We start from the raw sequence: 16478 nt of genomic DNA, 5'->3' as shown, positions 1-16478 counted from the left end.
TCAGCAGCAATATCTCATCTGATTGCCATTTCTTTTTTTTTTCCCACAGTGCTAATGGATGATTAATTTCAACAAGCATTGCTATCTACATTTGCATAATTAATTATGCCTAATTAAAACATCTTGCCACCCGTTCCAGACTCAATATCACGTGGCCAGGGATACAAAATGAGTCAATGATGCAACATTAAAATGTAGGGTAGCTCATTCCTCTGGGGTAACTGAGATTTTCTAATGTCACATATTTAAAGCCATGCTCAGGACCAATTAATTTCAGCGTGTGAAGACTAAGAAAATTATTTGTGTTATCTCAGTACAGATCATTACTGTCTCCCACACATTTTAGGAGCTTTCACAAAAAAAGGGATTCAGGTTCCAGCAAGATATAATTTGGGGCTTGAGGGTAATTTCCTGTTCAGCACCTTTCCTTTGCAAGGATGCTGCAGCAAATGGACTATAAATTTATGTACTGTGATTGCTATAAGAAATAATCCAGATTTCTCTGTTTCTCCATGAACACTCAAAAGATGAAATAGAAACATGGCCTTTGGAACAATTTAGGAGTTAATTTTCGATAATGTAGGAAAATGAATTACAAAATTAAAGCTTCTATTTCAAAAAACAAGTTTGAGTTGAAATTGAAATAATTTCTTTCCACTGAAATTCACTCCCTTACCTGTTAAGATACAGTAGAACAGCTTTATGAGCTGGAATTATCCAGAGGGTTGGATTTAACCCTGGAAGATCCACTGGGGACTTGTTTCCAGAAAGTGAAATTCACGGAGTGTAAATAACATGCAGGAAGAAAAGATTTGTTAATAACAGATTGGCATAAATGATTTATTCCATATTACCATGCCAGGAAGAGCTCGGCCCTGAGCCGCCGTTTCCAACCACAATACATTGGGAAGCACTGGGAGGGGAGTCACAGCCTGAGCTTCTACAAATATTTGGGACATCATCAGTCTGTGTATCCGGAGTGACTTTTGCCGTGGCAGGTTTGATGCAGATCAAAGGGCTGATCTCCCACCACTGCTCAGGGTAAGGGCTAAGCCCTCTGAACTACACTTGGTGTTGGACACGAAGCTCTCCAGCCCTGAGCAGCTTCTCACAGACCACAGGTGGGAGCCAAGTGCTTTTCCTGGCTTTGGGTTGTCCTTACTTGGCTTCAGGAGTGGCAATGCCATGGAAAGAGCGGGATAATGGGATAACAAACCTTTAATTTCAGAGAGCACTGCAGTGTCACTCCTACCACCCCTTGGTGCCCATGGCAGCACTGGCAACTCATTGAGCCCTTTCCTGCATTGGAGCTTACAGAGGGCTAAAATGCTTGAGCCTTGAGTCCTGAAGCCTATTTATCAAATGTCCTTATCAAAATTATAAATGTGCCTTCCAAACTACTGGAGACATAGTGGCTTTCCTCACTTATTAAATCGTGTTTTCCTCCAACCTAAGAAATTATATCTATTTTATATAGGGACCACCTGATTAACAGGGAGAAGGGGAGGATGATTTACTCATTAGAAGGCAAAGGAAAACAGCTGGAGTAGTGAGACCTGCACCATGAATTGCTAAGGGGCATAAGGATTTCAGATCAGACAGGGAGCACCTACAGCTGGAGGATGAGTGCAGGCCATGATGGCATTTTGGTATCAGAGGGGTACAAGGAATTGCAGAAGAGAGGCTGTGGAACAAGTTCAGGCTGCAGCAGATGAAATGCTGGGAGCCCTGTGCTCCATATCCAGCACTAACTGGAGACGCAGAGACCAAAGGACCCATCTGAGCTTGAGCTGAGATTTTCTGAGCAAGCACTTCGGAGACACGGGACAGAAAGTGTCCCTGGCTGGTGACAGGGAACCAAACCCTGCCAGGGACAACGTGCATGTCCAGGAGAACGCTGGGAAGGTGAGCCCACGTGTGGAGGGATCCAGGGGCTGCGGGTGTTTGTGATGACAGCTGGTGTGAGGGAAAAGGTACCGGTTTTCCAGTGGAAAAGGCGACGTCAGGACGGGTTGCGTCAGAAGTCGGAAAAGCACACTTTGTAGTGGAGGAGCCCGACAGGAACGGCCTATGTGTTTCTGTTTTTGCTCAGTGCCTGACGTGGAAATTGGAAAATCTGGTTTGGGAAGGAGAAGGCAATTAGTAGAGGTGGTAACTAGCCTCAAAAGTTTGAAAGAAATGGTAGCGCCTGCAAAGGGAGGTGAAAGTTGTAGGTAATGATACAGATGTTGTGTCCTGCTGAATTAAACACCTGCACTGTATTTGCCTGTGATTACAGCAACCCACATTTGGTGCCTCCAGTGGAGCATGGGATGGTGGGAGACCCACACCCCTAATTGCAGCAAAGTAACACAGTAAATGAGAGGTGGGGATGAGTGAAGGAGTCAACTTGGCTTTAGCATCAGCCTTCACTGGAGCACCACCGAGAGATCAGTGAGGATGCTCTAGGACAGCTGTGTTAAAGTTTTACAGCCTACTCTTTCATTTCAAGTTAATTAACAGTAATGAGGCTATTATGTGGTTTAGGGGGTGGCTCTTGCTTACCAGAGTATCAGCTATATTTGTCTATCAGGACTATTCCCATTTTACTGACTTTCGGATCCTCACTAGATATTAAAACCAGGAACCTGGAGGGGAAAAGCCCTTCATCACATTTATCCTAAGTCAGTGTTTGTGCTGACTAGGTTATGGCTCTAATAATGTTCCAATCATTGCAAACTTTCATTAAATTTGAGTTTCTTTTTTATTAAAATATAATTAACTGGACGGGATTGGAGAGAAACTACACTTAATATCAAAAAGCTGCACTGCAGCTGAAGGTGGAAGAGCTTAGAAACAAAAGCAGGGAGGTGAGACTGTCAATATTTTGAAGCTTCTCACAAATCCCCAGACTGTTTCGTTTTAAAAGGGCAGCAACAACAAACCTTCCAGAGGATTTGCTTTCATGTTTTCATGCTCATCGTCATTTCTTTGCTTTGTTTGTTTGTTTTAAAATGCTCCGCTCCACTGGTGGCCATGGTATGCTGTGTTACAACACAGTGTTTCCAGACATGGAAGAATGTTTATATATCTGTGAGGAAACATTTAGCTATCTTTTAAAAATAAGCTATTTATGTATCTGGGTGTAAAAGACTGATGTTCAGTTCAGAGCCTGGTCCCATCAGCCCTCCCTCTGCTCTGGGTCACTATGGTCATGTTTACAGGGTAGACCTGGAACTGTTTTTTTTAAGGATGCCCCTGTAGCTGGAAGACATGACCATGAACTTCAGAGCCTTCATAACAAGTAAATATTTAATGATGCCAATATCCCATAGAATAGTTGCAGGAGTTTGAAATAGATCTGGATAGAGTAGCTGAACAGAAAGAGGTGGGGGTTTTTTAGGTAAGATACAAAATCAATGCAATGTAAGAGTTCTTACTTTGAGCACGCTCCACTCCACCCATCTTACATATTGATTTATTGTTTTTTGGCCATTCAACAGAATATTTGCCTGATTCTACTTGGTTGCACTGGCATACAAGATAAAACCATTCTAAGTGAAAAACTAGAGCATAACTAGTCCAGACACCTGTCTGATGTCTCTGAAGAAAGCAGAAGTTCCAAAAAGGAGCAGGACAAAGTTCACAAGCCTGTACTCACCCCACAGGAAAGGCTGGAGTGTGCTCACAGCACTGTTCCTGAGCTTCCCGACTGCATCCCCAGAGAAACGCTGTCCTGTCTGTCCTAGGGACAGGGAGCTGCAGTGGGAATTATGTCTAACATGTCTGGCAGATCTAGTGTTTGTACACAGAGAGATCTGGCAAGGGAGCAGCTTTTTACGTGTGCAGATAATGATAGGACAAGGGGGAAGAGTTATAAGCTAAATGAGGGGAGATTTAGATTAGATGTGAGGAGGAAATTCCTCCCTGTGGGGGTGGTGAGGCCCTGGCACAGGTTGCCCAGAGAAGTTGTGGCTGCCCCATCCCTGGAAGTGTCCAAGGTCAGGTTGGACAGGGCTTGGAGCAACATGGGATAGAGGAAGGTGTCCCTGCCTGTGGCTGGGTTTGGAATGAAATGAGCTTTAAGGTCCAAACCAAGCCATTCTGTGACTCTGTGTAACAAAAACAAACCTGCAGACACATGGTTTGGTAAACAGGTCTTCTAATTTACCTTCTGCAAGAGTGCTTGTAAGGTCACCCAAGAACAGAATGAAATCAGTCAATCTATGACGTTACTATAATTATTACTGTTATTGTCATCCTAAAAAGCGTGAACACCTACAAATGTATTTGGGGATTTTTGTGTAGAAATGCAACTCACATGGGGAACTATCTTCTGAATTCGGCCCAGGTTTGAACTGGAGATTAAGTCCAGTCCTTTCTAGCACATCAGGGCTGGGCTGTGTCTGGCTCCCCTCGGGCTGGCGATGGCCGTGGAGGGGGAGAAGTGTGTTCAGCCCACGTTTGCTGCACGATGGATTTGGTTAGAGGGCGGTAAAACAACGTCACACCTAAAAGAAGGGGGACCTGCCAGCCAGTGCGACCCGGGGATGGAGAGCGCAAGGCGCTGAGTATTGCGGGGGGTTTCCCTGTCGGGGTCTGGCCGGGGAGCTGAGGAACACGGCTCAGAACAAGCCGTCCCTGAGGTTTGTTGTGTGCGCTGGTTGAACACAGAGCGAGCGCTCGGGGATGCGAGAGGCTGGTTTGTAAAGGCCGGGTACCACCTGCTGGCGGGCGGGGGCAGCGCGGGGGCGGGAGAGCTTGGAGAGGGACTGGGAGCATCCTCTGGGACTGGGAGCATGGACAGAGAGTCGGGAGCATCACCCAGGGCTGGGAGAATGGACGGGGCTGGAAGCATCGTCCGGGACTCAGAGGGCGGGCTTGGCTGGAAGCATCACCTGGGGCAGGGAGCGTTGTCCAGATCCCCGAGGTTGAGGGCATCGCCCAGGGCTGGGAGCATGGACCAGGGCTGGGAGCATCACCCGAGTCTCAGAGCACTGCCCACTGCCAGTGGGAGCTTAGCAAACAGAATGTCAGTGTCGGGCTGATTTCATCAATCATTCATGCTCATAAAATTCAAACTACACAGGAAATAAATTCATCGACTGAAAAAAAATCTGCAAGAGAGATGGAGAAGGATGTTTTTACAGGGGTGTGGAGGGACAGGCTGAGGGAGAATGGCTTTAAACTGAGAGAGAGAAGGTGTAGATTAGATATTAGGGAGAAATTCTTCCCTGTGAGGGTGGTGAGGCCCTGGCACAGGTTGCCCAGAGAAGCTGTGGCTGTCCCATCCCTGGAAGTGTCCAAGAACAGACTGGATGAGGCTTGGAGCAACCTGGGCTAGTGGAAGGTGTCCCAACCCAAGGCAGGGGATGGAATTTGATGGTCTTCAAGGTCTCTTCCATCCCAAACCCTTCAATGATTCTATGATCTCATAAATTGGCATAAACTGATGGGCAAATTAATCAGTATCTCAAATTTGTGTGGATGTCAGAGTTCACAGACTTCAAGCCCAACTTTTGCCAATGAACATAATACAAAGTCATGTACAGAGGTACTATATAAAAGTCAGTGCATGCAGATAGTTTTCCCAAGCACTCTGAGGTGTCAAACAGCAGTTTTAAAGCTCCAGAACCAGTCCCTAGTTTAGTCACGTCCTGCCCCAAGGAGTGTTCCCAGACCTCAGCAGTGTCTCTATCTCTGACCAATAGCTACAGACACAGCTTGGCAAACTCCAGGTTTCATGATGGACTGACAGCTGTGACACAGAGAAAATCAATATTTTTAAAGCAGGTAGAAAGAAATATTTAAATTCTGTAATCAAAAATCGAGAGATGTGAGTTCGAAAGGTAATTTTAATAGTTAAATCACAGTGGGGTGAGGACTCTGGTTACCAACAGCTGTTTGCCAACAGAACATTCTCTGGCATTTTCTTTGAGGAAAGCTCAAAAGATCTTTTCACATTAACGGTCCCCAGAATGAGTGTTAAGTTTCCTATTATTGTGAGCAAAGCCTGGGAAGCCTGGTGCCCTGCGTGGGAGCCAGATGCCCGGCCAAGCACGGGCAGCAGCTGGGGAACAGTTGAGAACTGCCCAAGTAATGTTGCCAGCTGGAAGAGGGAAAAAATTCCCGACAAAATCGAGGTTTTCAGAAGGAATTTGGAGTTGATTTGGGGTGACAGGAGCATGGCTAAGTGATTATTTTAGTATAGGGAGGGGGAAATAGAAGGGGAAAAAATGTTTTAGTGATTCTGAAGAGACCAGACTGACCAGGGGTACCAAGGGAGGAGCTGGGGAGAGGGGAAAGTTGCAGTGCTCCAGAACAAGACAGCTGATAATGCTCTCCATAATCCATAATCCTAGGGAAAACAGGAGGTTTGAGCTGGAAGTGAGGCACTTGTCTGAAGGGATTCCAAATCCTCAACTGAAAGGGGCTGTAATTTTTTTGTATATCCTTGTTTCTGAAAAATAATTTTGCATTCCCAGAACTAAATACATGGACCCTTGTTAAAAAAAAACTCAACAAAAAAACCCAACCCAACCCAAACCAAACAAACAATAAAAAACCAACCAACCAAACAAAAACCTGTCTGATTTGGATGTCATCAGTGTTTATTTCCTCAATTTAATTTTCATCAGCAGGAAAAAGTAGCTTCAGCCTGTTGAGTGGTATCAGTGGATATCAATATTTGTACTTATATTCCCTGCATTTACATACATTCCTCCAGAGGAACTGATTTCTTTTTCTTGAGCACTAAAGCTCCTCTAATACTCCTCCTGTTTGGAGAACATTAGACAGCTGTGAAGTGATTTAATGAACCAAAAAGAAGTGACTGGTGATGATTCTAATCAGTAGGTTCTCTATTGCCGTTAGATATCTTACTTCATCAAAGGAATAAATCACAAATGTGCAAATTAAGTGCAATTTAAAGACACTTAAATATGAACAGAATGGGACTGCAGATGAAATTCTAGTGGCTCTGAATCTTAATTTTCAAAATTACTGTCAATCATTGTCATTGCTGTCATTACTTTGGATGTGCAAAAATGATTTTTCCAAACCAGACAGATAAATAAATCACATAAGGCAAATACAGGCACATATTTTTGTCTTTAAAAGAAGTTTATCTGGTTGCTGCTTGCCAAGAGGTTTTTGTACTCTGATAATTCAAGAAAAATACTAAAAATTTAAATGTTTCTGCATTTCTCCTGGTCTAAATACCCTACCAAAAGGACTTTTTTCATGCCTGTGGCCAATAATTGTTTTCATGTGCTGTGGCAAGATAATAGAAACAATAATTTTTGCTGTCTCCCCCGCCTTGTAGTTGACGTAATTACTTTAAATCAAGTGAATTTGACATTATGCAGAATTCTCTTCTGCTGTTTAGTATTAATTTTAATTTTTTTTTGAATGCAAACATTTTTTAATTCCAATGCTCCCCAGCTTTCAGAAACAAGATATTTCATCCCTGCTGTTCAGGGAATGAGATGCTGAGAGGAGCACACAATGTGGCAGGGGTTAATCTTCCTGCCTGGGATATAGATTTGTACCCTACTCTCATTCCTGGAATAGCTTAATCAACATAACAGAGCTGGACTTTATCATAGTGTATATAAAATTATATGCTTCACCTATCTTGAGGGAACAGCTTGGCTGCTGAATTGGAGGCATTGCAGGAAACTGGTCCAGCCAAAGGCATTTCAGGGATGCTGAGCAGCAAATGAATGGCCAGCACAGCTCCTGCTGCCTGCCAGCTTCAGCATGGTGGAGGGTAAGTGAAAACTGGTTATTGCTGCCATAAGTGCCCCTCTGTGGCATCTTTTTTTGTGTGTGTGTGTGTGTGCTGTTCCCTTGCCAACAGTGGGATCAGCTGACTTTTTGCAGGGTAACACATTTCTTTGTGTACACTGCTATTCTTAAAAGCAATTAAAAAGCTGAAAGATGTCACACAGCACGTTCCCGTGAGCCTCTGCTGATCGAGGTGGTTCCCCCCAGCTAACTGTGCCATTTTGATTCCACTGAGAGACACCATTCTAGTTCCAGGAAGCGTATTTGAACTATATTTTGCAGTAAAAGAACACTACAAAGCAAACAGCTTTTCCTGAGAACTCCCTCAATTCATCAGAGCCAGCGTGGCCGAAAGCTGTTTACATTTTGTCTTGTCTTGAAGCCCTGATTGTGGTCTGTGAGAGCTGCAGCTTCTGTGTCACCCCCTCCTTCCCAGCACTGTTTCTGTGCCAAAAGCAGTGTGACCAGGACAAGGGAGGGGATTCTGCCCCTCTGCTCTGCTCTGCTCTGGTGAGACCCCACCTCCTGTGCTGCATCCAGCTCTGGAGCCCCAACACATGAAGTGCATGGAACTGTTGGAGCAAGTCCAGAGGAGGCCACAAAGATGTTCTGAGGGCTGGAGCACCTCTGCTCTGGAGACAGGCTGGGAGAAACAGGAGTGTTCTGCCTGGATTAAAAAAGGCTCCAGGCAGACTTCAGAGCCCCTTCCAGTGCCTAAAGGGGACTTAATAAACAAAAGTAGAGGGATGTTTAGCAGGGCCTGTTGCAATAGAACAAGGGGGGATGGCTTTAAACTAAAAGGAAGCACTTTTAGATTTGGTATTAGGAAGAAAATCTCCCCTGTGAGGGTGGGGAGTCCCTGGCACAGGTTGCCCAGGGAAGCTGTGGCTGCCCCATCCCTTGAAGTGTCCAAGGCCAGGTTGGACGGGGCTTGGAGCAACCTGGGCTAGTGGGAGGTGTCCCTGCCCATGGCAGGGGGTTGGAACAAGATGGTCTTTAAGATCCCTTCCAGTCCAAACCACTCTGATTCTGTGATCTCTTCTGTGTGTGGATAAAAAGAGTTCCTTTGGATGGAGTTTCTGGCTATATGACCATTGAGAAGAAAACAAAAAGAGGAGAATATCTTAAATATTAAGGAGGGCTGCAGAAGGACTTGTGTGCATGTTTTTTTCCCGTTTTCTTAGCTGGCCTCAGTAAACACTCCCACCTCCCCCCAAACCTTCCTCCCCCCTCTGCCTTTAGGCTGTCACTACTGCAAAAACACTATCCAGAGCTAAACATATTTGTACCTTTTTTTCTTAATTGTAAATTTCTATTGCATTAATGGAATTTTTCTGTGGGTTTTGTTTGGTTTTGTTTTTTTTTTTAACCTGTGCAGCGTGCCACTGTGGTGGTATTTACATCTGAGGAGCTCATCCTGTATGTCCCAGCCCCAGGTCCTGCTGGAGATGCTGGTGTGCCCCAGCTAAGATGCTGAAGGCAGGTTTTCTGTCGACTGAGGGTGAGATCCTTGATGAGGTGACACCCTAAGGACCACCCTCTTGTAAATTAAGCAGCAAAGGAGTGAAGGTGATTTTACTGCAGGAAGAATAAAGAACGAGTGCACTGCTGCTCAACGAAAACTCCTCAAATGAGCCCCTGATTTGGCGCTGCAGCCTCTTGAGACTTTTCATGCAGAGTCTAATCGGATTTAAAATGCATCCAAACTCCCAGCAGCAACCAGCAGGGAAGCAGGACAAAGCTGACATCCAGACAGCCAGCTCTGGGAGGGGACCTGGAGCTGAGACAGGGCTGAGACACCTGAAGGTTGGTGTCTGTCTGCAGGCACCTCACTTCAACCAGGGCACGCTTCCAATGGCACCAACATCCCTAAACGTTGTCCCAGCTTCAGCCATCGGCTCCAATCCCATCTCCTCTGCCTGGCTGGGGCTCGTGGCCACCCTGCCCTCAGTTTCCCAGTTATGAAAACAGCATAAATGAAAAGGCTTCTGCGGTTGCTGGGCAAGTCTAGAGCAAAAGTGTTTAAGAAAAGAAAAAAAAAAAAAAGAAGAAGAACTATTTTAAGCTCTGAGTGTGACTGTGTTTCTCAAAACCACAGCACCCCACGGGCCATCTGTCTCCTGGAGAACTGGTCTCTGAGACTGGGCACAGACAGATCCCCGAGCACACCACGACTTGGAAATCAGCTCCAACATGGGACGGAGTGTTTCACTTGCTGGCTCAGGACACCCCATCCACGGGCAGTAATCCCCTCTTCATCCTCCTGATGAGAGCAAGCTGAGAGAGAGGTCACCAGGATTTGCCCCGAATAGCCTGGGTTCACAGTGCAGGCTGGAGCCAAAGTTTGGATAAGCATAAAAAGCTTTGGATAAGCCATATTAAAGCAAAGGTCAGATGAGATCACTACGCTGCTGATCATGAGCATTGTTTTCAGTTTCCACAAGGGATCCTGAGAAGATGAGTTTTCCAGGGACTGCTTCTCTCTGATGTTAACAGGAGGTGTCAAATCAAAGTTGGGTTTTTTTCCCTACCTGTCATCATCCTCAGAAGAGTCTCATTGAGGCCAGCTCTGAAAAACTTACTGGCTTGCACAGTTCCTAATATATCACACCTGAAACTGGCACCAACTGATGAAACTCTGTAAAACCACCCTCATTTGAAGAGCAACACACACACATATGCTGGGATTCAGAAGGAAAATATACTAAATCCTGGGGGTTGGAAGATGTTGGGAAGATGCTTTAAGAGAAGCTCCTCCTGTTCCAAGCCTTGGGGTGAGTGAATCAAACCAACCCAAGGACGAACCACTCATTTTCTTCTGCTGCACAACCATCACCAAAGCAAAGCAGCCTGGTAGATCTCTCCTCCTCAAAAGCTCCTCACACCCATGATTACAGGAATGCTGATAAACCTCTGCCAATGCCCCACGGGCACAGCCCTGCTCGGATGACTTCCCCATGAACATTTTTTCCTGGCTCAGTTCACTGCCCCACTCATGGATTTGCTTCATCCCAGTAACTGATTTGCTGTTTCCAGAGTCATAATTGCTGAAACAGAATATTTAACAAAACCAGACGTGTTTATCCAATACAAGAAGTCATAGTTGGCTGGGAGAACGTGGAAACAAGTGGTGGAGGCTGCCAAATACTCACAAGCGCTGTTAATGGTACAGTGCAAAAGAGATGTCCAGAAAGACAGCTCCAAGAAGTAAAGCTTAACCCTTAGAAGGACTGAAAGAAATGAAGAAAGGTTTTGTCTCTGGCTGCTCTCCCCCATCTGTGTACAGCTGGTGTGGCAGCTCTCACAGATGCAGTGAATCAGAAGCGAGACCCAGAAAAGCACTGAGGGCATCTGATACTGCAGAGGTGCTCATTTCTCTTCTGTGACAGCAGATTTATCTAAAATTGTGTCCTAACTCGCAGCTCTGCAGCCCCAGAAAGGCTCAGCTCTCACAGCTGACTGTGATTTAAATGGATCCTGTGTTGCACTAGGCTCCTGGGTCCCTGGCATGTGCCAGTGAGGCAGGAGCTTTCCTTTGGAGCTGGCTCATATGGGCCTTGGCCATTCAGTCCTCATATGCTCAGCATAAAGTAAAACAGAGCAAAACTTTTCCTCTTGATAAAGACTGAAACTAGTAATCCTAGCTGGGAGAGGTGATTACAAGATTATCCTGCCATTCCAGTGACAGATATGGATGAGAACTTGAAAGTAATAAATATGCACTTGTGGGGATTTTCTTGTCATTCAAAAGTCCTCCAAAATTGTAAAAGGGGTTAAAAACAAGTTGCTAAAAGGGGGTGAACATCCTCAGGATCTCAAGAACATGTTGGAAAAGCTCTGTGAAGATTGGGAGAGTAAAGGAGCAAACCTATGCATCAGAAATTTGTCTTTAAGGAAAATCTGACCTGGCTGAAGAGATACCAAGTCAGTCCCTCTGAGCTCCAAAGCAGATTTACAGACTTTTTGCACTGAAAATCAGAAATTGAGAGTGACTGGCATTGCATAAAACAAGACATCAGATGTCTCCAATGAAGGCTGTAGGAGTCAGTGACTGCATTTGGACACCAGCCTTATTTTTTTGGCTGAGTCTCTGCTGGTGTTCAAACACCTTTCCCCCCTTGAGTGTTTAAAGGAAAAACTTGAAAATATTTTGGTGAGGCTGAAAGGCAGGAAGTCTTCAGAAAAGGGAAATGACTTCAAGTGAGAATTTCCCCTTCACCTGTCAAACATTATCTCATACTTACAAGTCCTTTGAGGTAGCAGCTAAAAAGGTAGTTTTTGAAATATTGCCTGTGGGGTTAAATCAGGTTTCTAGTGAAGGTGTAAGGAATTTCAGTAATAGCCTGCTCCTCCATGGATTACAGTGCTAAGTGCAGAAGAAAGGAGGGTGGAGTGGCTAAAAAAGAGGGCAGGTGTAAATTAGATATTGGGAAGAAAATCTCCCCTGTGAGGGTGGAGAGGCCCTGGCAAAGGTTGCCCAGAGATGTTGTGGCTGCCCCATCCCTGGAAGTGTTCTTGGATGGGGCTTGGAGCAACCTGGGCTAGTGGAAGGTGTCCCTGTTCATGGCAGGGTGTTGGAACAAGGAGCTTTACAGTCCCTTCCAACCCAAACCCTTTTATGATTCTGTGTTAAAATGCTCAGCCCCATCCTCCCACTGGCATTCCTATGCTCCAGTTTTGTTCCAGAAAAGTGCATTACCTGTTTCCCTTGGAAACCCGTCCCTATGGCAACAGGCAGGAATATCTCCATGCAGACATGTTTCTGCTTTGACAGCCCCTTCTTTTTGTGACACTTCTTATGGCAACATCCCGAGACTGTCAGAGATGATGTGATCTCGCCCGTGTCCAAGACACCACTTGGATGATTTTCTACTGAGAACTTGTTTTTGCAGTCTTTCACTCTCCTGACTCCTGAACTCTCAGTCTGTATATCACGACTGCAATTCCATCTGAAGTGTGTTGCAAAATCCACGTATTTGCCTTTATCAGCAAAAATCCGTAACCTCAAATGAGATGTTTTTGATGAGACCTATTTTCCATAAAGCCACGCTGCCAAGTACCACGAACTGCTTCTGTGGTTCCTTCCAAACTCAGTCCCACACTGGCTTTTCACTTGTGGGGTTTTTTTTTGTTCAGATGCCAAGAAAGTTTACTTGTACCTACACCACCAACACAGTGAATTTCTAGCAACACTCTTCATACACACTCTCACTGGGATTAAGAGTGTTATCAATTTTTCCCACTCTGTTGTGAGTAAATGTGCTACCTCTAAGCACATCATAATTTTACCAACACCCTGTGCACTGCTGGCTGTGGATGATAAGAGGGAGAGTATGTGTATGCAGGGTGATAACCTTGAGCTCCATGAATTGTAGTCAGGAATTCTGATTTCATAACAAAACTCCTCCCAAGGGCATTGTACCAGGCACAGCCAGCAGCTCCAGGCTATGTCCTAAACATCTCTGGGTCCAGAAAGGTCAAGACCCTTTGGAGTGATGCTCACAATGAAATCTGTCACAGCTGGGCTTTCATTGCACAAAAAGACATGACAGCACAAGGCACAAGAGACACATGACTAACACTTCATGTAAGCAAAAAAGGTTAAAAAAGAAACTGTGGTTTGTGATAGCAAGATGTACTTTAAGCTTTCATTAAAAACCACAGCAGGTATTGAGGTGATCTTCTCTGATCTAGATTTAAAGCTCACAAGAGTTGCTTATTCCTTACCAGGAACAACTTGCTACTTTGCTCTCACTGCAGAAAAGTCAGGTGTGGATGAACACTGACCCAAATGAAATGGTACATTTGCAGGGATGATCTTAGAGAGAGCTCAGGGCACTTTGCTCAGATGTGCCCTCCTGGGAGGTCCCAGAGTCTCTTGCAGCCTTTGAGAAGACTAGGAAAATAAGGAAATGCTGTTTGTACTGCCAAAAACAAGAGGACAGAAAGAAATCCTGGAAATTATGCTTTGGGGTTTTAGTTATAACTGAGAGTTTCTCTCACTTATAAACCAGAAATTATGAATCTCTTCCTTTGGAGATCCTCTCTTGGAGGTGAGAGGGTAGAGTTACAACCAAATCCAGCACTTATCCAACAGAGACATGACAGAGATCCAACTCATACAACAGATGAAAAAGAAGCCCTGTCATTTCTAGTCACAGCAGAAGGCATTTGAGTATCAGCCTCTGCTCCTTTTGTCCCAACTGCCTGTTGACACTGAGGAAGACAGAAAGACCCTGCCGCTGCACCGGGAATGATTGCACTTCAGAACAACCAAACTGAAGGCAGATACTTCCTATTTAACACGACTGCAAATAGCTCTGCACAGTCAAGGCAATGGAAACTTTAAGATATTTTCTGTATTTTTAGTGGAGTTTAAAAAAATATTCCTTCTATTTTGTCCAATTTTTTTTTCCTGAGCTTGTCTTCCCGTCAATGCTTACGCCGAGAACCGTTGTGAAAACCCTCCGAAATCACCAACCCACAAAAGTGGTTTATCATCTCCAGGTATCTACATGCAGGCACACTTCAGGTAGACAATGAGGCAGGAAGAATGTCAGACCTTTGAAAAGCAAACCACAACCCATGACGTGCTGGGGGGGCAGAACCAAACGGAGGCGCCTGAAGATCCCAATCCTGGCTGCCGTCAGGAACGACAGATGGTGTTTGTCAAGAGGATAGAGATTTACCTTCTTATTTTACCATGGAAATACAGCAGTAAGAGCACTACCAACACTCGCTGTTTCATCTAACTGATTTAAGGAATACACCCCACATTAAAAAGAAAAACAAACCAACAGAATTCCTGAAGGAAAACGGGCCGCCAGATGCCACTGGAAATCCCAATTAAAAGAAGCAGTTCTGCATGTCAAGAGACAACGTCAGCCATTGCATGTGATTTATTTTCTCATTAAGGAAATGCACTGAGCATATACAGAGATTACATTCAATACAGATTTAGCATTACAGAACAATCAGAAAATAAAGATACAATCAATACCTATTTGCCATAGCAGAACAGATTGAAGGAACTGCTTCAAGCTGAGAATGAAATGAAAAATACTTACACCAATTTAAGTGATTTTTAACAGATGAGATGCTGAAGTCCAAATTAACATTCTCAGCCAAGATCTGCTGCATTGTTACCATTTTTATATTCATAGCTTTATCAGACTCGTGCCTAGAGACTAAGAATAGACCAGAACTGCCTTGTCTGAGCCCATTTGAACAAACCCCAGGAGAGTAGTGCCAGGCTGACGCCACTATCTACACGAGACGATGAAAAGATCCACACAGAGAAAAGAGGACAATAAAACAGAGACAGTTTGGTCCATGTGACAGGCAACAGCTACGAGGCAGGTGAGGATTATGCTCTACATGGAGGTTCCACTGATTTCACTTGAAGAAGCTCCCTAGAGTTTGCAAACTTAATAAAACTTTGGTGAATGTGCAGAATTCTATGACATGCTGCTGGAAACTGATTTTCCAAAGAATTATACTGAAAAAAGTCACGACACAAAGCTAGTGGAAAAACCACCTTGTCACGTGTTTTGTGAGTTCCTTAAATTGATGACCAAACATTTGTCCAAATAGGCAACTAAAACTAGAACTGCCAAGACCACCTCTACTTCAGCTACACCAGCTGGACTTTAAGCTGGTCCTATGCGTGTTGTGTGCCAGACATTAGACCAGATCATCACAGCTGGATATTAAAATCTACAAATATCACTCCTCTGGTTGCCTGTTGCTCTGAGTTTTGAATCAAAGGAGGTACCACCCTGCTCTCCAACATCACAGACCCAAGACCCTGCTTAGGGCTATCACACCACACTTTATGTCATTTCCCACCTTTCCTAGTTTCAACATAACCAAAGGACCACATCTGTCTACTAACCAGTGATGCACAATGCCCTCTACTATGTGACCCATTCTGGATCATTTACTTGGCAAGACTGCAATGAATGGGATTATTAAAAACATTAATTTAGTTCGTTACACCTCTAAAGATCTCCAAGTAATTTCATTCACTTTACAAAATGAAAAGGATACATAAACCACCTCAGATCAACTCAGTCACGTCATTGGAGGGGGAAACATATACTCTTACTGTCAAAGAACGACTTTCAGGGCAGTGAAGAATTATCTACATAGTGGACATGGCAAGAATTTGGATCAATAGCATTATTACTTAAGCCTCCAAGACAGGGATTAAGCACTTATTCTCAAAACCAGCAGAGGAGATAGATTGAGCTGATCTTCAGAGGGAGCTTACCAGTTCAAAACAACTCCCAAGCTCTTCTCTTTTCTTCTTCTTCCAATGCCGTAGTAAGATTCTCAAAGGATCAGAAAAGAGAAGACTGGAAGGTGGGGTTTTTTCCACCACAGAATCACAAAATGGTTTGAGTTTGAAGGGACCTTAAAGATCATCGCCTTCCAACTCCTCTGCCACGGGCAGGGACACCTTCCACTATCCCAGGGTGCTCCAAGCCCTGTCCAGCCTGGCCTTGAACACTTCCAGGAATATAATATATAATACATAATATAATGTACCTCTATGAGTTGTTCTCTTAACGACCTTCTCTTACCAGTTTGTATTAATACTAAATTGTCTTTATTTCAAGTTTTCTGGCTTTGTCCAGCGTGCCAGTGTTCTCTGAAAGACTAACTTGCTTACTAGAATTTTCAGTCACTTTGTGCTTGAAAATTTTAGC

The sequence above is a fragment of the Manacus candei genome, unplaced genomic scaffold, assembly GCF_025592945.1.
Source record: "Manacus candei isolate 608988 ecotype Guabito, Panama unplaced genomic scaffold, ASM2559294v1 h1tg000050l, whole genome shotgun sequence".
Classification (NCBI taxonomy): domain Eukaryota; kingdom Metazoa; phylum Chordata; class Aves; order Passeriformes; family Pipridae; genus Manacus; species Manacus candei.
This window is presented reverse-complemented; position numbering follows the sequence as displayed.